This window comes from Zootoca vivipara, chromosome 8 (assembly GCF_963506605.1).
Source record: "Zootoca vivipara chromosome 8, rZooViv1.1, whole genome shotgun sequence".
NCBI lineage: Eukaryota > Metazoa > Chordata > Lepidosauria > Squamata > Lacertidae > Zootoca > Zootoca vivipara.
Genome location: NC_083283.1, coordinates 49,243,197 through 49,266,203, shown reverse-complemented (window position 1 = coordinate 49,266,203; position 23,007 = coordinate 49,243,197). Strand labels below are relative to the sequence as shown.

General features: G+C 40.0%; 1 protein-coding gene and 1 non-coding gene across 5 annotated transcripts in view; one reads left to right on the top strand and one right to left on the bottom strand.

Moving 5' to 3' along the window:
* Positions 1–23,007, bottom strand: part of GNAL (G protein subunit alpha L) — a 124,803-nt gene that overhangs the window by 40,484 nt on the left and 61,312 nt on the right. The gene's annotated exons all lie outside the window — the stretch shown is intronic.
* LOC118090573 (small nucleolar RNA U3) lies at positions 5,697–5,913 on the top strand. Its single transcript, XR_004693271.1, has one exon. It is a non-coding gene; the product is annotated as a small nucleolar RNA U3 (small nucleolar RNA).

Here is a 23,007-nt window from a genome sequence, read left to right as displayed (position 1 = left end):
AATGCCATTCCTGATCACTGACCAGGCTGGCTGGGCTGGTGGCGTTGAAGTTGGACAACACCTGTAAATGCTCAGAAAGTCATTATTGCTATCAGAACCTATTTTTTGAAGGAGGAAAACTTGTCCATCAACCTATGCATCTACTTTAAAAGTGAGTGTATCTTTAAATATTGTGATGAAATCTGGTGGGCCGCCATGACTGATTATCATAAAAAGAAGAGAAATCACACAGGAATGCTCTCTGTCTTGAATAATTCTTGGCACAAGGACTTTTGTTTAGGAAGTTATTGTGTTAAAATTGTTTGCTCACCTAGAGGTAAAATATAGCTATTTTTCTGAACAGAACGAAGTTCAAAATTGATAATTTGTCTCAAACATTTGACATATTTAACATAGACATGATTTAGCCTAAGAGAGGTTAAGGAGCAATCCTATACACAAGAAGCTGGAGTAAAGCAATACAGTGCAAATTAAGTTGGCATAAAGTTACACTACTACTGCTGCTCTGCCTAAGCTTGGCAGAGGGAAAACAAGCCTATAAAATATACTAGGTTGCTAGATTATGTGACTGAGCGGAACAGGCTTCATATGCCTCTCTGGTCCTGCCCCCACCATGCCCTTTTGGGGGACTCTTCCAAGCCAAATGATCTGCGATTAGCAAGTTACGGTGGCTGTGCCAGGGTTGGGGAGCCAGGAATCAGCTGGCTGAGCTAGAGATCTGCTACATCCTAAGATGTTCAACCTGGTGCATCTTGTCATAGGTAAAGGTAAAGGGGCCCCTGACCATCAGGTCCAGTCGTGTCCGACTCTGGGGTTGCGGCGCTCATCTCGCTCTATAGGCCGAGGGAGCCCGCGTTTGTCCGCAGACAGCTTCCGGGTCATGTGGCCAGCATGACAAAGCTGCTTCTGGCGAACCAGAGCAGCGCACGGAAATGCCATTTACCTTCCCGCCGGAACGGTCCCTATTTATCTACTTGCACTTTGATGTGCTTTCGAACTGCTAGGTGGGCAGGAGCTGGGACCGAGCAACAGGAGCTCACCCCGCTGCAGGGATTCGAACCGCCGACCTTCTGATCAGCAAGCCCTAGACTCTGTGGTTTAACCCTATTGCCCCCTAAATGTGACAACATCAACTGAGTAAAGTGACATGGTAAATACATTATGGCAGGTTGCTGGCACCTACATCAAAGAAAACAGGCACCTGAAAATATGGTAGGTCTTACATGTTCTTCCTCCAAATTAAAGTGACAAACAGACTATGGATGAACAGGGCATAACTCCTCCATAGCCATTCTCCTAAGAAGAATGCTTAATATAATCAAATGTCAATGCTAAATTGTTAGTTCAGAGTCTATTTGCTGCATCCCTTGTCATATTTGATTTGGATGTTTTGCTCTTTTAAAATATTGCACAGCATTAAACACAATCTAAAATAAATATCCACACACTCATATTTCAAACAAACAAGCAGATTCCCATGATAATCATGCTTTTGTTTAGAAGACAGGAAATGTCCCCTATGGCTTCAACACAGCCACCTTTCAATGCTGCATGTACAGGTTTGTTCAAAAGAGTTTATTTTGCTATGGAGACACAGCAGCTTACTGCCCATCTACTGAGCTAGCAACAAAGACAAACAAAGAGGGTTGTAATATGCAAATAAATCTCTCTCCCTTAATTTTTCAGTACAATTTACAACAAAAGCTTCATTAGCACACAACCTGAGACATAACACTCATTACAACTCATTTAGGAATAGCCAAGTTGGAAGCCAAGGGACCTGCTTAACATGGTGTTCAAAGTCTCTGTGTACACCTGCTTTAGTGTACACTTAATTAAGAGGGCAACCCTTGGGAGAAGATTATCTCTACCCCCAGCAGGCCTTTTTCTAGAATACTTTCTAGGTGTGCAATAATCATGCAATTACCCTTGCTAATTAGTGAAAGCTATCACTACTGATAGAAGTAACCCTTTCTCTCATTTTCTAAATATTCTTTGCAAGGTTATTTTGTTTCCATCACATCTATATCACATCAACAACTTGATGAATTGTACTACGAGCTTTTATGAAAGTGATTTGATGTATCAAACATTAGCCTGGAGAGTCAGTAAACAGTGTTCTCTCTTTCCTCCTCAGGATGTATTTGTGTAGGTCCAAGAGACTGGTATGACGTAATCAACTCCTAGCAGAATACTGCCATGATGCCATGCCACTACAAGTGCCTCATGAAACAAATTATTTCTGTACTTAATACACCTTCATAAACAAAACACACAACTGTTCCTTTGTTATTCCATAAGCCTGTGAACAGGGGCTCATTTTCATGTCCTTTTACGTTCCTCTTTCAGCAAGCATATTTATTTGCAACTTCATCCTATTTTTTAAGCACGTGGATGGATTTACCAAAGTATATAATTATAGATTATAGAATTTAAACATAGATGCACTGTGTCAACCATTTGTGTTTATTTCTAATAGGTACTTAAGAACAGCTTCATTGGATCAGCCCAAAGGTCTCTCTAATCTACTATTCCATCTGTAGTCAATAAAATAAATGCCTGTAGACAGCTCACAAGCAGGGTATGATGTTAATGGCAATCCCTTGTGTATCCCTGTCCAATAGCTCAAAGAGAAACCTATTCTCCATTAATTTGTTTAATTTTTGCCAAGTTGGTTTCTGGCCATCACAGTCTATTGCAACAAATAAAAGCTATAGTGTGCTGCAGTGGAAGTGTAAACTGAAATCCCATCTCCATAATTGACAAAAGGATTGTTGCGAAGAAAAGTGGGCCAACCCAATGTATGCAACTTGAAAGGAAGTACAGCCTAGAAATGTGATACATAAGTAAGAGATATGGAATTGTACATTCAGACCAACTAGCCTAATACCTAAGGAAGAGGTCGTTCTAATTTCTTTCCATTTGAGATCATTTAGATCAAGCAGAGTGGCCCAATGTCTCAAAGCAAGTGGGCCACAAGAGTAATTTGACACAGAAACCACGGGCTGAACACTGCCTTGTCATGTAGGACAAAGAAGTGAGGCCAAAATTTGATCCCCCCCTTCAAGCCTTTGTACTGCCTTCCGAAAGCCAGCTAGGCGATGCACGCTAGGCTTTGGAAAGGAGGCTCAAGGCTCTGGCATGGTCCAACTCCTAGCTCTCCCGCCTCCTTCTCAAAGCTAGGAAAGTGCTAACAAGGCTTTGGGAAGGAGAAAAGAGGACTCTAGGACCCTGTCAGAACCCTCGCAGATCGTTCCCAAAGCGAAGGTCCATGAATTCTAGGGAAAGTCAATGGATTGAAGTCCAGAGCTCTGCTTATTCTGAGATCAGCTACAGTAAAATCTGGAGAATGGTAAGTAAAGTTATTGGGTTTTTTGTTACACATTTCAGTCTGTGACATTATTTTATGAAGTTTGAAATGGTGAATTTTACATCCTCCCTTGACAAGGCATAGAAAATGGCAACCACATCCTACTTCCTGCTCTGTAAGCAAGGTTCATATCCACCAGACAAACCAAGGAGAGAGAGATGAGGGGATGGCAGTGGAAGAGCAGTAGGAGATCCTGGAAGAAAACTGATTGTGGTTCTTGGGGTTCAAGCCAGGATACATACTGAAAATGGGAGTTTAAATTAATTAAATATTTAAGCATAATTAATAAGCTCAAAGCTTTAATCAGTTCCCAGCTCCAAAACATACTGTCTTGTAAATAATTTTGTGTGCACAAATAATGTTAGTAAAGTTAGGCAGTCAGGACAAGAATTCTTATAAAGTTTATTAATTCCATTCATTTAATTAAGATCCCATAAAATATTTATTACAAGTCAAAGAAAGAAGAAGCATTTCCAGCCTCTTTTACATTACGATCCTATATATTACTCTCAAGTAAATCCCACTGAGTTCAATGAGACTTATTCCCCACGAAAGTATGTATAGGTTTGCAGCCTGAAGAACATAAAGTATCACTGATGCTTAGTATTATAACACTGCAGAAATTAACAATTCAGAAATTCAGTTCTATTTGAAACCTTTTTCATTTCAGTAACTGCTTAATTACTGTTAAGGAAGATAGCTCTTCAGAAGCCAGTAAGGTCATTTGATAATATTACTAGCCATCATTTAATACTTTATTCTTATAAACTGGATGAAAATTTCATGCAAAACACTTCTTCAGTAACAAAGAACGAGAATAGATATGATAAATGTTAGGAACAGGAAATGTTTCAGCTTAGAATCCATCTATACTGGACACTCAACTACATGCAGTTTTTGGACTTTTTAAAAAAGAAAAAATACACCCGGCCTATTAGAAAGGGACAAATTAATGTGAGCTTAAAAATAGAAGCCTGGGAAAGTGACATAGACGTCCCCGTCCCCCCGCTTTATCACCAAACATAGACACAGTGGTACCTTGGTTCCTGAACTTAATCCGTTCTGGGAGTCCGTTCAACTCCCAAAATCATTCAAAAACCAAGGCGGCTTCCAATTGGCTGCAGGAGGCTTCCTGCACTCAATCGGAAGCTGTGTTGGATGTCCAGCTTCTGAAAAACGTTCGCAAACTGGAAAACTTCCCGTATTTTTCCATGTATAAGAAGAGGTTTTTTAATTATTAAAAAATGCTAAAAATTGGGGGTCGTCTTATACATGGATAGTGCAGCGGTGGGGAGGGGCGGTCGGTGGCTGCCGCGAGCAGGCGTTTGTCAGTGTCGTTTGGGCATGTGACTGGTGGCTGCTGGCAGTGAGCGATTGTCGGCAATCCCCCCCCCCAAAAGCTGAACAACTCTGGGCAATCTTCCCCTATTTTCTCAATTTGGAGTCCCCAAAAATAAGGGTTGCCCTATACATGGAAAAATACGGTACTTCTAGGCGTTTGGGAGCCAATTTGTTTGACAACTAAGCCATTCAGGAAGCAAGGTACCACTGTACACAGTCTAGAGGCACCATAGCTCAATGGTGTGGAAGCAGAAGGTACATCCCTGGCAACTGGTTTTTTTATTTAAAAAGGATCATACACCAGGTTAGGTCAAATACCTCTGCCAGAGACCCTGGAGAACCACTGACAGTGAACACTGGTTATGCTGCACTAGATGGATAAAAGACTGACATGGTATAAGGCAGCTTCCCAAGTTCCTATAATTGTTCTTTTTCACATCTATTATTTACTAGACAGTGCAATACTATGTATGCATGCTCTGGAGTAAGTCCTGCTATGCCCAATGAGGCTGAGTCCTTATTTAGTGTGTTTAGGACTGACAAACATTTTGTTGCTAATTTTTTCATAATGGAGAAAAAGGTCTTTTACCAAGATAAAAACCAACCGACCAACAAGTGAATCATAAATACCCAGTAAAAATCAGGGATGAAATTAGAACTCATACTCAACAAACAATAAAAACTGGAGCTTATACAGTGGTACCTCTGGATACGCACACCTCTTGTTGTGTATCCTTCAGAATGTGAACATGGCAAACATGGAAGTATTTTTCTGGGTTTTGCTGTGCGTGCATGCGCAGAAGCGGCACCTCGGGATATGCACACCTCGGGATCCGACCGGAGCTCTGGAACAGATCCCCCTGTTCAACCGGAGATACCGCTGTACTTAACGAAATATTAATTAATTATGTTTTAATCAAGTGATGCGATTGTGTAGCATGCATACTCTGTGTGAGAGAGGAGAGAATCCCTAAAGTTTTGCAAGTACCTATACTTTCAGGATCATTTCTACAGTGTCAAAGTTGAGAATTGTGCTCAAAAGTGATTGGCTCAAAAGTGAACCATGAGGAGAAGTCAAAATGTTTTCTTCTCAGAAGCCAAGTGGGCAGCATTACATTTCTGGAGCTGCTGCCTGTTATTGATAACTGTTGTGCCTTCTTTTTATTAAAGAGAGTGGAGGGAGAGATCACAGACGGAGTGTTAAAATAACATACCCCTCCTCAAACCCAGGTACCTATATTAAAAATAATATGTAAAATTTACTGTCCAGCAATCAAAAGGTTTTTTTTATTAATCTATGCCATTATATAAGTAAACGCTGCAGCCCTAAGAGAAATACATTATAGCTCAAGCAATTTAACAACAACAAAAGCAGTCTTCAAAAGCCTGCGTAAATGAAAACCCTTTACAGTAATTTCTAATAACTGGCAAAGACAAGAATTCCTTTGGGACCATAAAGGACTTATTCTGACCTGCAGCTACACAATTCCTAATGAAAGGTTTCTCCGGTAGATCATAATGGGGTGGGAGTCTGTGTCTCAAGGGCTCTGAGGAACTCCCTAAGATATACAGAGACTCGGCTGCTGTTCAGGACTTAAGTAAACACCAGCATTTTGAATTGAACCTGAAAACTAAATGGTACTATAGTACTCTAAGTTTTCTCTCTGTATTTTACTTTGGAGGGAATATTATCAAAATGCAGAGTGAGCACGCCTTTTAAATATCTATCAGGCTCTTAGTTTCTTATGTGTTCTAGGAAATGCAATCTGATTTGTCATCATGCTGGATGAAAACTCAGTTATACACAAAGGCAGAATATGGCATTTCTTAAAAATGTGAATATTCAAAATGAGTTGGAAGACTCAATTTAGAATATTTTTCCATATATAAACATATGTGAGTCACCAAATTAACATTTAAAAATTTGCCCTTTCTTCTAATTTTGGAAGTGGTACTCTCATATTCTTATGTTAACTGCTAATTAGTTACAAACAGCTCAATTCTGCCATTCTTGAACAGCAATCTTACGCTTGCTTATTCTGCAGTAAATTTTACTGGATACATACAATTTACTCTAAAATAAGCAAGCAGAGGACTGCTGCTCAATTAATCAATCCATCAATAAGTTTCCAAATAACATGGGAGATCTCTGCCATATATTTCCTCATATAAACAAAATCCATTTATTTTTTAAGGCACCTTGGTGGGATGCAGGTGGTGGTTCGAATCCCTTCAACGGGGTGAGCTCCTGTTGCTCGGTGCCAGCTCCTACCAACCTAGCAGTTCGAAAGCACGTCAAAGTGCAAGTAGATAAATAGGGACCGCTACAGTGGGAAGGTAAACGGCGTTTCCGTGTGCTTCTCTGGTTCGCCAGAAGCGGCTTTGTCATACCGGCCACATGACCTGGAAGCTGTACGCCGGCTCCCTCAGTCAATAACGCGAGATGAGCGCCGCAACCCCAGAGTCGGTCATGACTGGACCTAATGGTCAGGGGTCCCTTTACCTTTTCCTAATGCTACCATGACATTCCTGGGCAAAATGAAACGTTACTCATCCACCCAAATAGTTTACAGAAAATAAAGCATTAAACACAATGACATAAAAAGACTCACTCTACTTATCATAGTCTCTACCACTGGTGACTAATAATATTTGTCCATTATGATATATTCTCTGCTTTGAAACAAATATTACTTTTATCATTATTAAAAATTAATTCTGGACATCATTAATAAGATTATACATATTTAATTACATACTCCTTATGTCAGTGCCCCACAGAACTTCAGTTAAGAAAATCCCCTGCTGTGATGCTGAAGGGTTCCCCAATCATTTCTTTCCATTTAATTTTAAAAAACTAATAATAGTTAGTTTTACCAATAACTTTTTTTATTGGATGCTCCCATAAGTCCCCCACTATAATGCCAAAAAGGGTTGGCCTGAAAGTCTTAGTCACCCCTTCTTAGATAAAATCCTATGTATAATCTTGAAGTTCAATGATATCACTGACTTGATTTTCAGATGAACAGCACTGTTTGGGATTAAAGCCAACATGACTGAGCTTCTAAAATAGCAACCAGGAGCATCTTTGAGTTCTGGTGCCCCTCCAACTCCTCACCCTGTCTGCCCCAGTAGGCTGAGAGGTGCTAATTCAACTCAGTAAATCAATAGTTCTCTTTTAGGTAGTAAATTCAATATAAAACAACAACAGAAGGCATGCTGGGACAAGAGAAACATACAATTATTTTGGTATTAATTGATTGTTCACTGATCCTTGATCTAATGCTCTATTTAGATTATAGATGCAGCGTAGTTTCAGGCAAATAGTACAACAAGGTGTTGTATCGGTATGCATTAGCTCTGTTTAATAAATCACCTTCATGTTTTTAAGCCGTTGTGATTTGTTCTCACACTGTACTTTTTGAAACATCAAAGCTCCCAACTGATTTTAAGCTAAATGTACTACTGAAACAGCAATCACAACATGGAAATGATTCAAAGATGCCCGGTGGTGGTATGATTGCTGCGGAAAATTTTTTCCATGGAGTTAGGACTCGTGGAATGTGTACAATTCAATCTGCTTATTCACAAGGATTTGCAACATAAGGCTCCCAGAGTCAGAAACACAACAATGGCATGCATACTTCCCACCAATTTGACCAAACTAAATGGGAAGCTGATTCAAAATGTTTCTGCAGTAGTGTAAAGACTCAAATACACGGAAGCGATTTTCAGTGGCAACCAGGATCTTGCAGGCATGCATAAATCAGCTAATGATAGTTTTCCCCCCCATGTATTCGAACCAAATGTAAAATTAATACAGTATCCCAAACCAACACTCTTAATATGCTCATACCTGATTTAAGATTTTTGTTTAGAATTAATTTTTAACTCAAGAAATCATCAACAATTCTTTTAGCACATTGAGGCTTTTTATGGATACGTGTATTGGTAAACAATAATGTGTACACTGCCAGCAGAATAATGAAAGGTGGTTCTCCCAACAAAAGCAATATGTAAACACAGAACAATTAAAAAGTAACTTCTGCCGCTGAGACAATTCAGAAAGCATTTTTTTATCATCAAGATTTAGAGTCATTAGGATACACTTAGACAAAGCTATTTCTAATGATGCACCTGACATAATTTGATTTCTGGAAATACTCCCCCCCCCCCGGCCCCGATATACGCATGCCTGGAGTGGATATCTGTTGGATGAAAACCCATACACACAGAGGTCTATTTGAAAAAGCCTTTCCCCTTCCAAATACCCACATCTAATGCATGGAGATCGGGGAGGGGCCAGCAGCGCAGTTCCACTCCCTGGTAACCATGTGAAGATCACTTAAATCAGTAAAAAGAGTGTGAAGGGAATTATGTTGCAAAGCAAGCTGGCCTTCAGCTGGCATTCCTGCAACAAAGCACATAATCTATGAATTCAAACCACTTTTGAGGCCATAATGTTTGTCGTCCCCCCTCCCCCCAGGATGCATTTACAAGACGATAGCATCCATTCTTCCCCTTTACATTTCTAGTCTGACTCCAAAGTCTGTGCCATATTTTTCAAGGGAAGCAAAATGTTTGCTATTTGAACTTGCCAGTTTGCAGGCTGGGTAGTCATGCTGGAAAACTCCCAAGTATTTATTTTAAATATTCCTCACAATGGCATTCTGTTTTATCATGGTGATTAAAAAAACTAAAAAAAACAAAAACTGAAGATTTTAAATAGCTAGAAAAAAGTTTCAAATCATGGATATTCTGGTCACTTGACTCCAAATGTGGTTTATTACTACTTTTTAAATTAAAACATGCATACCCTGCCACATATTAGCCTTAGCAAAAGGTTGCTCACACCAAACAATAATAAAACAATTGTTAATGGAACATAACTACCCTAAAAAGCAGAGAAAGTGTTTTTGAGTAAACACTGGCTCTTAATCAGGGTGTTGTGTGATCCAGTTGTGGGAAATTTTGCATTGGTTGGAAGAATCTGATAATTAGCATAATATCCTAAGAAAGCAATTTTCTTACGATATATAAGGTGGTGATTTGTTTGAAAACAAACATACAGTACTGGCAAAATATTTAAAAAAGAAAGAAGGCCTAAACCTTTCAAAGATAAAACAAAACTAACACCCAACATTCAAACTGGGTATGCAGTAGCATCTGTCCGGAGATACTGAGGCAATGCAGAACTGGAATGACTGACTGACTGAAATAGTACTGAAGAAATAGCACATTAATTCAATTATTAACTACACTGTATTGCACATTTCAACTATTTCCACCAGTTATATATAGTATTAACAGAATAGGGAGTTGATCTGAAAGTACATTTCAAAATCCCAAGGCTTAATAACAAATACCTTTTATTCCGTGCAGGTCAAGCCAGTCCACCATGCTACCGAATAAAATTTAAATCTATGTAAGCAATTCGCTTTCTTAAATGTACACACATCATTTGTATCCACTACCCAGTCATATACAATAATTGGCTGAGGGTGATGCCAGCACAGTTACTTAACCGAGTCTTTAAAAATATTTCCTACCTATTTTTATTCTACTCATCCTGAGCCCTCAAGATAAGGTGAGGCAAACTGCAAATAAATATTAATAAAAACACACATATCTGCTCAAGTAAAGTGGTTGCAAGTTGATTGATATAACAAGCCTTTTAAAACAGTCCTAGATACCACTATTTAAACAAACACTGTGCACAATCCAGCCAAAGTTAAGGACCTTTTATTATTCACTATTTTCAATGGAATAGACTAAAGGGTATGTTTACCTTTCCTATTAAAATAAATGACACTTAAATGTGTTTAACATGGTTGACTGTGCAAACTATCATTCCTTTTAATACCGAACTTGATGTTGAAATATGGCCACCCATAGACAAGGTAGTGGTTTCTGCACACCTCAGGAAATCCCTAGGGCATGCTGAAAACGTGAGTTCATAAATTAAAAACAAAACAAAACAAAACATGTAATGAACTGTTCTTTTAAGTTAATAGAAAGGTTGTTATTTGGAAATGTGTTACTAGCAGCTAAAGCCATCTGAGCTCAATGTTAGATAAAGCTCCAGTTTAGGTAACTCTAACCACTGAAATGAATTGCAGGCATCTTCCTCCTTCTCTTTGCCCCATTCTCATACAGCGGTTCGAAAAACATGCCAAATCATGGTTAAAGTAAAACTTAGAACTGAAAGTGAAGCAATGTATAAATAACAGGGCAGCAAGAAGGAACTGCTCATGGGTCACAGCTATTCCTCCAAATGGAGGGTTGCTTCAACTGAACCAGTATCATCTGCTTCTGAAGGGTTTTGAAAAATATTTCGCATAACAAAAATGGAAAAACAGATTTAAACAATATGTAGCAGCCAAAATGAGGACTATATATTAAAGATATACCATTCAAGAATGATTGTTGGATTCAAGCAGCATTTTCTTGTTATTGCAACAGTATGTTAGAAACGTTTATAGTTTATTTTCTTTTTCTTGACAATAGGTACAAAAACAAAAAATGAGACCCTGTTTTACTATCATTTTCACATTTGCGTGTTATTGGGTTATTTTATTAATTTTACTTAACAAAATGTATGTGATTGTAGTAAAACTTCAAAGCTGTTTATACACAACCCCCCATTAAAATTATTTCAGTAAACAATAAAAACAGGTATTAAAAAACATTCAAAATCAATAATATACTAAAAACTGATTAAAACACATGCAACTTCTACATATCTTGATAGGCCCGCCTAAACAAAAATGTTTTAGGCAGGTGCCAGAAAGTGTACAGTGAAGCTGCCTGCCAAGCAGGGAGTTTCAAAGTATAGGTGCTGCCACATTAAAAGGCCGAGTTTTTTACATGTGTGTGGAACAAGTATATGTGCATATAAGGTAATCCTGCAAGGAAACTGGTCACAAGATGTTACAGGATTTATCACCATGAACTTAGTCCAGTAGCAAATTGGCAAACAGTGCAGATGGCTGAGCAGGTGTCATATGCTGACAGGTTCTTGTTCCTGTTTGCAACTGTGCTGCAGCATTCTGCACTAACTTTAGCTTCTGGATCAAGCACAAGGGAATCCCCACATAGAATACATTGTAGTACTCCAACCCTGAAGTCACTAGTACTTGACTCCGTTCCCAATCCAGGGACAGCCTTAGCTGTTTTACCTGTCACAGCTGGTAAAAGGCCCTTCTAGCCACTGAGGCTACCTGGACTACAGTGACGAAGTTGGATGCAGAAGAACCCCCTGCCCCACAACTGTGTACTATTTTCATGCATGTGTAGGCCGCTGACAGCAATATCCACCCCACCCTTCCAATTCCAGTGGCATATAGGGCAGAGATGAGCAGACTTCAGGCTTAACAGGATCTACTCCCCCACCCTTTACAGAGTCAGGTGAGAGATTACTGTTGCCAATGCTAGCCCTACTCAGAGTAAACCTATTGAAATGAATGAACACAACTAACTTAGATCCATTAAGTTTAATGGGTCCGTCCTAATTAAAAAATTAGCTGGATACAACCCATATCCTTCACATTATTCTGAGCCTAGGAATCTTTTTGGAGTACTTGACTTTAACTGAGGTCACACAGTCCTGCATAAAAATCAATTCCTGCTTAACACTCTCCCCCCTCCCCCGACACAGTTTTTTCATTTCATCAGTAGAATAGGAAGAGGTCATTGTGTTGTTGCAATTGCTAAACAACTGGGAGTCATAAATCCTTTATGATTTACTTCAGATTGCAAGTTGTCTACCAGTAGATCTTAACCTAAGCACTGCCTGGCTCTGCCCTGCCTTGGGAGTGCAGACAGGAGTTGAAGCCTGTGTGTGTATACAATGTCATTAGCATGTACAGTGGTACCTCTAGTTGTGGACATGATCCGTTCCGGGGTGCCGTTCACACCCTGAAAAGTCCGCAACTAGAGCAGCGCTTCAGTGTCCGGGCAGAGCGATGGAGGTGGAGACGCTCCTTCAAGTATACTGGACCGAGGCCGTTTAGGGCTTTAAAGGTCAACACCAACACTTTGAACTGTGCTCGGAAACGTACTGGGAGCCAATGCAGGTTTTTCAAGACTGGTGTTATGTGGTCTCGGCAGCTGCTCCCAGTCACCAGTCTAGTATACACGTTTGCAACCTGAAAAGCTGCAACGTGAAACAAACACAACAAGCGGTATATACTATAGGAAGTATATTATGAAATGACATGGGAATTTCCTTCTCCTAGAATCAGAGGACGAGATGGTTGGACAGAGTCCTTGAAGCTACGAACATGAGTCTGACTAAACTGCGAAGGGCAGTGGAAGACAGGTGTGCCTGGCGTGCTCTGGTCCATGGGGTCACGAAGAGTCGGGCACGACTAAACAACTAAACAACTAAACAACAACAAAAGAATCAAAATAGCAGTGACACATGACACTCAGAACCTTGCTAAAAATGCTCTTTCTGAAGCACCAGTAGGGAGATGTTGTGCTAGTGATGGAACAGGAATGGACTGTCTGAAAGCTGCAACCAATAAAGGGAAGAAGTCTCTGATTTTGATGTAGAATAGCAGCTGGAAATAAGAATCATGCTGCACTCAGAGATCCTGGGTAGTATCCCATACACCTCCCAAACACTTTCCATTCCCTATTTGAATTCAATTTGCTGGAACAATTAAGGTCAACTTCACACATTTGTTAGGTCAGTTTGTATGGTAAAATAGCAGTGTGCCCTCCACCATTCCATGATGGACTGGTGCACCACATAGAGACTCAACATATGCAACAGCCCAATTAAATTCTACTAATTAGGTCATCGTGCATGTTTCTGCCCTGCTTAATTATCCTTTATCATGCAAACTGGAAGGCAGGTCTTACAAGTTTATGAACGGAGTTCAATTATCTTGGCCAACCAATAAATTCAGATATTTTAAAAATATATGGTGCAATTTGGCTATTATTGGTTTTTATTCAAAATTATTTCTACAATAGACAAGGAGGAGGAGGGGAGAGGGCAAGACCATACAAATGCAAATAACAACAGTACAGATTTTGGTATATATTCTGTAGAACATAAATTGCAGTAATGACAGCAAGCCATATTTAAAAAGGATTTTAGTATTTCAGGGTTTTTGGTACCATTTAGTGTGACCTATTCTTAGAAAGAACAATATCCCCTAGGCAACCATTTCTGATGGCATCTTAAGAGAATAGAAAATAAGAAGAGTGTCAAATGACTTAAATGGGTGAAGACAAGAGTTAAAAGCTACTAAAATTTTCTTGGGAACATCATCCTTTTGGAATCTTGATTAAAATCTTGATATACAGCACTAGTCCTCTTGCCATCAATTGTCATAAGTTTGAAAAAGTGTTGTATTTATGGCAAATTTATTTATTCGGATTTCTATTGGTGTAAGAGTATTCTTTGCCATCAATAGAAATTGCATTCTGAGAATACCACAGCACAACATTTACGGATGAACATTCACATTACAGTCATACCTTGGAAGTCGAAGGGAATCCGTTCCGGAAGTCCGTTCGACTTCCAAAATGTTCAGAAACCAAAGTGCGGCTTCTGATTGGCTGCAGGAAGCTCCTGTAGCCAATCGGAAGCCGCGTCGGACGTTCAGCTTCCAAAAATCGTTTGCAAACCGGAACAGTCACTTCTGGGTTTGTGGCGATTGGGAGCCAAAACGTTTGAGAACTAAGCTGTTTGAAAACCAAGGTACGGCTTGTATAATATTCAAACAATGGATGAAACTTTAGCGCTTTCTCCACCCCACCCCCCAAAAAGAGGATAAACATGATACACACCTCCAGCTCTCTTTCCCACCCTGGGAAAGATTTGTAAACTCAGTGTAAACACACATGTTTTGCATGAATAAGGTTCCAGGTTCAATTTGCAGCACCTCCAAGGGATGGGATGGATAGGAAAGATTCCTTCTTGAAAACCTGGAGTGTCACTGTCAGTCAGTATCAACAGGACTGTATTAGATGGACCAATGACTTGGTAGAAAGCAACTTCCAATATTCCAAAGTTTGTGAAATGTAGTCTATGAAGGTGAAGGTTAGACAGAGGTAGGCTTCCTCAGGAAAAACCATGACAAGTCTAGGAAACAAGTTTAAACAAGTGGGGGAGGGCAAGAGAAAAGAGTTCCCCATTCTCCAACAAAGGAGCAGCACTGAGAAACCAGAAATCTTACAGTAGGAGAAAGAGCTTCATTTTGCATTCATTGTGTCTGCTGTCTTGCACGTGGGCGGGGGGGGGGGGATAAAATAAATAAATAAAGTGGCAATGCAGAAAACATTTTGTTTCCTGGATTCCCAAAATAAGAAAAGTCTTCAAACTACATAATCTAGAGTAAATTTAACTCAAACTAGTAGAATTATTTCAGAGTATAATGTTTGATAGCAGCTTTAGTTAGAGGAAATTTATTAATTAAAATATTTATAACATGTTCTTCATCTTTACAGCAACCAAGACACAGTACAGGAATTCAGATTACATTTGAATATAATTTATTCTCTTCCAATTAATTATGTAGTTTAAGTGTGGCCATTCTTAATCCTCAGGCTGATTTTTCATTTATAGTACTGTCTAATTTTATGTAGATGTAACTCGTTATCTTTGTAGGGGGAAAGGGAACAGTATTCACAACATTATAACACATAAACCACAAACCATAAATTGGTACTTAATTGCTAAATAAGAACATTTCCAGTTGCACCAAAAAAGTACTCTCTTGCAGAGTCCCTCTGTAAATTCAACACATTTACTCCACAATGACTGAGCTAAGCATTGTTTAATAGAGATTTTAATGTTGTGGAATATTTATGATTAAATATAATTCAGATACATTAAAAATAATATGATGAATATTATAATGTCAAATACAAGTTTCATTTATGTCAGTGATAAAGTTAATTATAGGTTTAGATATCTTCCAATGAAATTCAACAGTGCTCAACTTTGGACTGTGCACATTATAAAATGTATAGTGCAATCCTATATATGTCTGCCCCACAGGGTTCAATGGAGCTGACTCCCAGGAAAGAACATATAGGATTATAGCCTAACAATTAATTAATATTTAATTTTTTAAAATTGAAGCCTAATATAATTTCAGTACATAACTTCTCTTGATTCTTATTGTGGCATTACTAATCCTATTTATTTTCCTATTTTCCAATTCAAAAGTTATTAAAGAACAGTCAACTCAGCTTTTCTTGTATGGTTTACTTGAATGCAGCATACTGTACACTTTTTTTAAAAAAAAAACCCACCAACCCCTTTATTTGAATTTAAAAATTAAACACATACAAATCAAACAAACAAATCAAATAAATCAAAAATATATCAAACATATTATACAAAAAACAAAATCTTACAATACACAAACATATTATATCAAACATATTATACAAAAAACAAAATCTTACAATACACAAACTCTTTCGGCTTCCACCTGTCATCCGCTCAAGTCTTTTAAGGTATTTACCTTTACTGCATTCCTATATATTTTAATTCAACATTTTATCTTGTCACCTCATCTCCTATAATATAATAATAATCAGTACGAAGAGCATACTGTACGCTTTAAATTCTAAAATGGACTTTTAGAAATGTGTGATAAGCATCCAACCTCTTTTACTAATACCATTTCCTTTTTCAAAAATATTCACATTCCAAAGATTTCTTCAACTTATCAGTTAAAAGCTCCACGATATGATGGGAGAAATATTTCATTTTTAGGACAACACATTCTAACTGCTAGTGAGCTTATTATGGAAGCATCATTCATTATTGACAAATGCACAGACTACATTTTATGCAGGAGAAGAGCAGGTTCGGGAGAGTGCACACAAGCTAGAGACTCTTCCTCTTATAGAGAACTGAACTCTAGGCAACAATCCATGAATCAGAGACTAGTACAGGATCCAGACCCAGCTATGTGATTCTAGGATCCAGTCACGTCTAGGGTTATATAATACATTTGTCATAAAAATGCCTCAGAGCTAAAGTCAAAACCAAACGTTATACTGAATACATGGATCCTTTTCCCCAAAACGTACACTAACAACTTGGGCCTCAAAGTACTTCTACCAGCATGTATGCCATCAAATTCAATTTCCCTTTGCAAGCACTCCAGCTTTTGAGGATCAACATGTCACCTGACACTGATCCAGGTTAAAGCTGAAGTTTCTAAACAAGATGTTGCATGATGCAGTACTGTGTATTGTACAAAGTTCTTCGGTATCCACAGGAACTGTTACCAACTGAAGTGAACTTCCTTCCCTTAAGAGCTTGTTTTGAATAACAAGTTATTCTATGGGGAAAACTTAGTCTAATGAAATGTTAAAATAAGGCTTATTACTTTCCAGGATCTTGCAACACAATACAGAAATGCAGGTGTCACCAGCCTTTAAAGTCAATGTAACTTGCATAAGGTTGACATGTGTTTGTCCTTATTTTGTGCATATTTATAAGGTTTAGTGCTCATACCACACCGTCTCTGTGGTGCAGTGGGTCAGTACGTGCCCCTTAACCAGAAAATTGGTGGTCTGAGCCCACTCAGTGACGGCTGTGGGCAGGATTCCTGCATTGCAGGGGGATGGACTAGATGACCCTTGGGGTACCTTCCAACTCTACAATTCTGTATGATTCTATGCAATTCAATAGATGGAATTTAACTGGTTCTGCTGTTCCAGGGGACATGTTCACTAATGGAGCAGGAGAGGAGTTTATTTCTGCCAAATCCCCATCCTTTCTGCAGCTCCCAGCACCCCCAGAAAATCTATTATGGAGGGTTGGTGGGGGGTGGGGTTGCAGGGGGGATTGGGGGAACTTGCTTCACTTCCTCTTCTGACTGAGGACATCTGCTGGATTGTAAGTTATTGTGCTTAGATGCTAAGTAATAGGTTAAAATACTAAGAAACTGAATACTGAAAAAGAATGAATTATCTAGGGCAGGGGTGGCCAACTCCCAAGAGACTGCGATCTACTCACAGAGTTAAAAACTGGCAGTGATCTACCCCCTTTTTGGGGTTTGGGTCAAAGTTGTTGAGTTTTTTCAGGGAGGAGGTAAAATGTTGAGGTTTTTTTAGGGGAGCCACAATTGTTCAGCTTCTTTGGGGGGAGCCAATGATCTACCGGTAGATCACGATCTACCTGTTGGACATGCCTGATCTAGGGTCCATTCATATGTTACTGAGAGTGGAGTAGGAGCCTCTTTCACATGCCCTTTTTCATCATTGCCCCAGTAACAATTGCATGCAGTAATCACTTGGATGGAGCACCTCACCAATACTCTGTAAGGAGCTGGTGAAACCAATGTACACAGTAAAGGTAAAGGACCCCTGGACGGTTAAGTCCATTTAAAGGCGACTATGGGGTTGCGGTGCTCATCTCGCTTTTCAGGTTGAGGGAACCAATGTTTGTCGACAGACAGCTTTCTGGGTCATGTGGCCAGCATGACTAATCCACTACTGGTGCAATGGGACACCGTAACAAGTGCCAGAGTGCAGGGCCTTCTCAAGCAGGTCAGGCGCCCTGGCGCTGAGATCGCTCCGGCGCCCCCGCCCTTGCGCAGTGTGCAGCACGGCTTCCGCGCAGCTTTGTTCCCCCCCCCGCCGGCCTGGCGCCCCGTGCCACCGGGAGTGCACCTAGAGCTGGGCCTGCCAGAGTGCATGGAAACATAGTTTACCTTCCTGCCGCAGCGGTACCTATTTATCTACTTGCACTGGTATGCTTTCGAACTGCTAGGTTGGCTGGAGCTGGGACAGAACAACAGGAGTTCACACCGTTGCACGGATTCAAACCACCAACCTTCCAATCAGCAAGCCCAAGAGGCTCAGTGGTTTAGACCACAGTGTCACCTGCTCCCCTGAAAAGTACACTATTGTTCCTTGGCACACACACATATGGCTGTCTCAAGTCAATTCTGCTCCCAGTCCTTAGAAGATGAATGCATTCCTGTATCTGCCCTGCATTATCTTTTTAAGTTAAGAAGGGCCCAAAATCACTAGATGCTGCACAAAGTTGAAAACAGGTCTTTTCTTCAGTCCTAGAAACCAAGGATTTCAGAGCTATTGTCATGGAACAAAAACACAAAGGAAAGGAAAGACAACTGAGTTTCACATTTCTCTCAGCACTACCAAGCTGCTTCTAATAGGAGGAAATGTCTTTTAAAATTCCATGTCTCATAAGCCAGAGATGGGAAACCTGTGGCCCTCCCCGTGGGACTCCAACTCCCATCAGCCCCAGTGAGCACAGTCTATGGTCAGGGATGGTGGGAGTTGCAGCCCAGCAATATCTGGAGAGCCACAAGTTCCCCACCCTGCCATAAACCATTAAAAAGTAAAAGTGGATAAAAAATTATTTTAAAACAATGGCATTAAGAATAATGAGAAGCTACCGTATCTACTATTATGGTCCGTTGATTTCTTATTTTGTTAAGCTTATATACGGGATACTTAAATTTTAAGTCCTGCTTCAACATTTTTACAACTCCCCAAAGTGGAGAGAGAACAACAAGTTGACCATTTATAAAGCAGCAATAAGACAACTGTTAAAATTAGCAAAACACAGGGGAGTTAAACTAATACAAGACAGGTAAAATCTCTAGTACACTCAGTTAGCTGCCTGCTTAAAAAGGTCTTCACTTGTCACATGAGTGCCCAGACATTCAGATCTGATGAATAAGACTCTACTAGTTACAAATTTTAGTCTGATGTACATGAAACCCATCACAAGCTTTAATTGCTAGACCTTAATGTATGAAAAATTATAGCCATAGGTGCACCCTCAGGTTTCCTGGAGCGAGGCCATATGCAGCTTTAAAGGTTAAAACTAGCAGCTTGATTTTAGTCCAGAAAGAAAATAGTAACCATTGGAATTCTTGTAATATTTATGCTAAGTGATCCATACAGTTAATACCATGCCCTAACTTTGCAGCTGCATTTTGGACTTTGATGTAGGCACACTGTCAAGCTGACAACTTGCTTCTGTAAGGGAGCATGCTTCCATTTATAGCAGCTGATTTTTAGGAAAGCACCATGGCTTATATCTTTCAAGCTGTTGACAGTATCAACATCTCATCCTTACTCAATACACAGATAACAAGTCTGTTCATTGTGATGAAGTCCTAAATTTGGGATAAACAGGTTGCATGCTGATGACAAAACAAACCGAAACTGTGTTTATAGGAATTGCATTACATTTCAGAACCACCCTCCCATAGCACTTTGTTCTAAGAAGGAGTGCAACACACACACATTAAACACGTGAAGCACTAACTCCTTCAATTCAACATTTCTACTCACACCATGATCCCCAAATGACAGTAAGAACAACATTTTTGGGAAAGCAGATGGAAGTGGGAATTGGATCCGAGCAAATACTGTACTTGCCGCTCCCATACCTTTCTCACTCACTCAGCTATACATTTATTATGTAATATATTCCACTTCTATCCCATGTTTCCTCTGGGAAACTCAGACCAGTAGACCAGTATGTATGACATTCCCTGGCAGTCTCCTATACAGGAACCATCCACACTGTGACCTGCTTAGCCTTTCACAATGTGAGAGTTTCATGCATTCAAAGAATTCCGGTCAAGTCAACTAGCAGCTATTGCTACTCCCCCATTTGTCAGGGAGTGATACTCCCCAGCTGTTACGCTAGGATTAAGGTGGAAGAGTCCTAGTAATGTTACCATGAAAGAGTGCCAAGGGCATACAAGGAAGAAAGACAAGCACAATCCTTGTGGGTTGGTTATCCCCAGAACAAGCTGCTGATATGAACAGTTGCTTTGCAACAACTAGCTATAAAGCTATGAGCATAAACAGCAACAGCTTTACACAGCAACACAACTGTACATTCACATAAAGGCAGCTACTTTGCACGCTACCATGAAGCAGGCAATTTCACATCACAGCCTACAGAATGTTAACAAAAAGCAGAACCAATTGTACATTTCACATCACACGGGGCTTTTATAAACTATTTCAGAGCCATTTTAAGAGGGTCTTAGCATAATGATTAGTGTTATTCCCCCCTCCCCCACTGTGCCACTGTTAGCACAAACAAAAAGCTAATGTTTTGATATTGAGTTACTTTAAAGGGATGGCCCTGCAATCTTAAGAAAAATGTATTAAAAGCAATGTATGCAATTACTGATACTTTTGATATATACTTGCTGTTTACAAAAAATACAGTTTATTTAGTTATACCTGTAGTTAGGTTCATATTCAGTGACTCTTGAATCAGCACAATACTGCTATATTTGGGTTGCAAACACCAAGTGACTGTTTATAAATATCTTGTTGTTGTTGTTGTTGTTGTTGTTGTTGTTGTTGTTGTTGTTGTTGTTGTTAAAAACAAAAGGATTCACTGTTCCATGCTAAGAATGTGCTAGTATCATATATCATTCTGGGTTATTCATTTTTCTATAATTTTAATGGCTGATCAGCAGTGAGGGCTCTAACCGGCATATGAGTTCCAGACAGAACACAGTGGCTTGGTTCACACACAACAGCAAAACATAAGTCTGATTGTTCATGCCCCTGTTTTCTCCCTTCCACCTCTCACATATTCCAATTGTGTCTCTCACTTCCTTGTTTGATCATACCATAGTTTCCTGTAACATCTGAATCATGCAAACTATGAGAAGAAAGAGGAAGAAATGCACCAGTCCATGGGGTTGCTTCTATCAGCAAATTATGCTCTGATAATACTTTCATTCTAGAACTGTGTATAATAATAATAATAATAATAATAATAATAATAATAATAATAATAATAATATAATATTATTTATACCCCGCCCATCTGGCCGGGTTCCCCCAGCCACTCTGGGCGGCTTCCAACAAAACAGAAATTCTAAAATGTGAGAACTCACTGAGCAACAGCCATTTCTGTAAAAGAAGCTAAAGTTCATTGTATATAGTAGCATTGAATGCAAGACATCTACAGCTTCTGGAAGTACCGTGTTTCTCACATTTTAAGACACCGTCTTATAACTTTTTTCCCTCAAAAAAACACTGGGTGGCTTATTTTCAGGGAATGTCTTGTTTTTATTACGTCAGGAGCAGTGCCCCTCTTGCTCCCTGGCTCCCTGCGGGGCAGGATTCTTGACTGAAAGAAAAGGACGGGCAACAGCCACCACCAAACTCCGTGAGAGGGAGTCTGAGGGAAGGGAAGTGTGTGCGTCCCTGGCCCAGCCCTCTCTCCCCGGCCCTGGGATGTTCGTGAGGGAGGGAGGGAGGGAGCTCCTCCGAAGGGCTGCTCTCTCTCTCTCTCTCCTCCCAGGTGGGGACTCACTTAATAGCAATCTGCTACACTGGAGCTTCTTAAATTTAAACCAGTACAGTATAATGGAATCTATCTGTGTGATGCAGTACGTATAGCAAATAAGGATCTCTACCAGCCAGCCCAAGACTTAAGAGCGAAAGTTCCAACAATGTAGCACTTTGTAGCACTGATAGCAAAGAGGCTACCGGCTGATAAGAGATACTGTAGAAAACAAGGCAGTTGAGCAGCAATTAAAATGGTAAATGGTAGCAATTGTAGCAATTGAGCCAGCAGGAAAGCGGGGTGAGATAATCTGCTGGTCCTAACTGCTTCTCTTACCCACAAAATGTTAACTTTTAGCAGCTCCTAAACAGCGAGAAGCCACCGGCAGCGATCCCGGTACCAGTAAAAATCCTTAAAGGGGCAGCTCTACAGACAAGCAATAGAAAGAAAAAGAATCCTCACTTTTTAAAAGGTTTTTAAAAGGGGGGAAGGTGGGGGGAAGCGAGAGGTGGGCTCTGTGTGTGTGTGTGTGTGTGTGTGTGTGTGTGTGTGAGAGAGAGAGAGAGAGAGAGAGACACGCAGGGGAGAGAGAGAGAGAGAGAGAGAGACGCGCACACAGAGTCTCTCCCTAAAGGGGAAGGCAGCGTCTTCAATCGCCCCTCTTTTCTTCCTCCTGTTTCATCTCCTCCCCACCGCAAATGCCACTTTTCTCCTCTTCACTCACACAGCCTAGCTAAAAAAAAAAAAATCGAACGGGAGGGGAAATCACGAGTCTGCAGCAACCAGCAGCTATGGCTCTTCGGTGCATTTTTACAAGCTTTTAAAAGAAATACGTGTCTTTGGAGCGACAGCAAAATGGGGAGAGATTTTTAGGGGGGGGGAGTTTGCTGGCGGGAGGGGGGAAGGGTCTATCACTATGTCTTATTTTCGGGTTATGGCTTATATCGCACAATTGCTTAGAAATCCTGCTATGTCTTATATTATGCCTACGTCTTAAAAAAGGAGAAACACG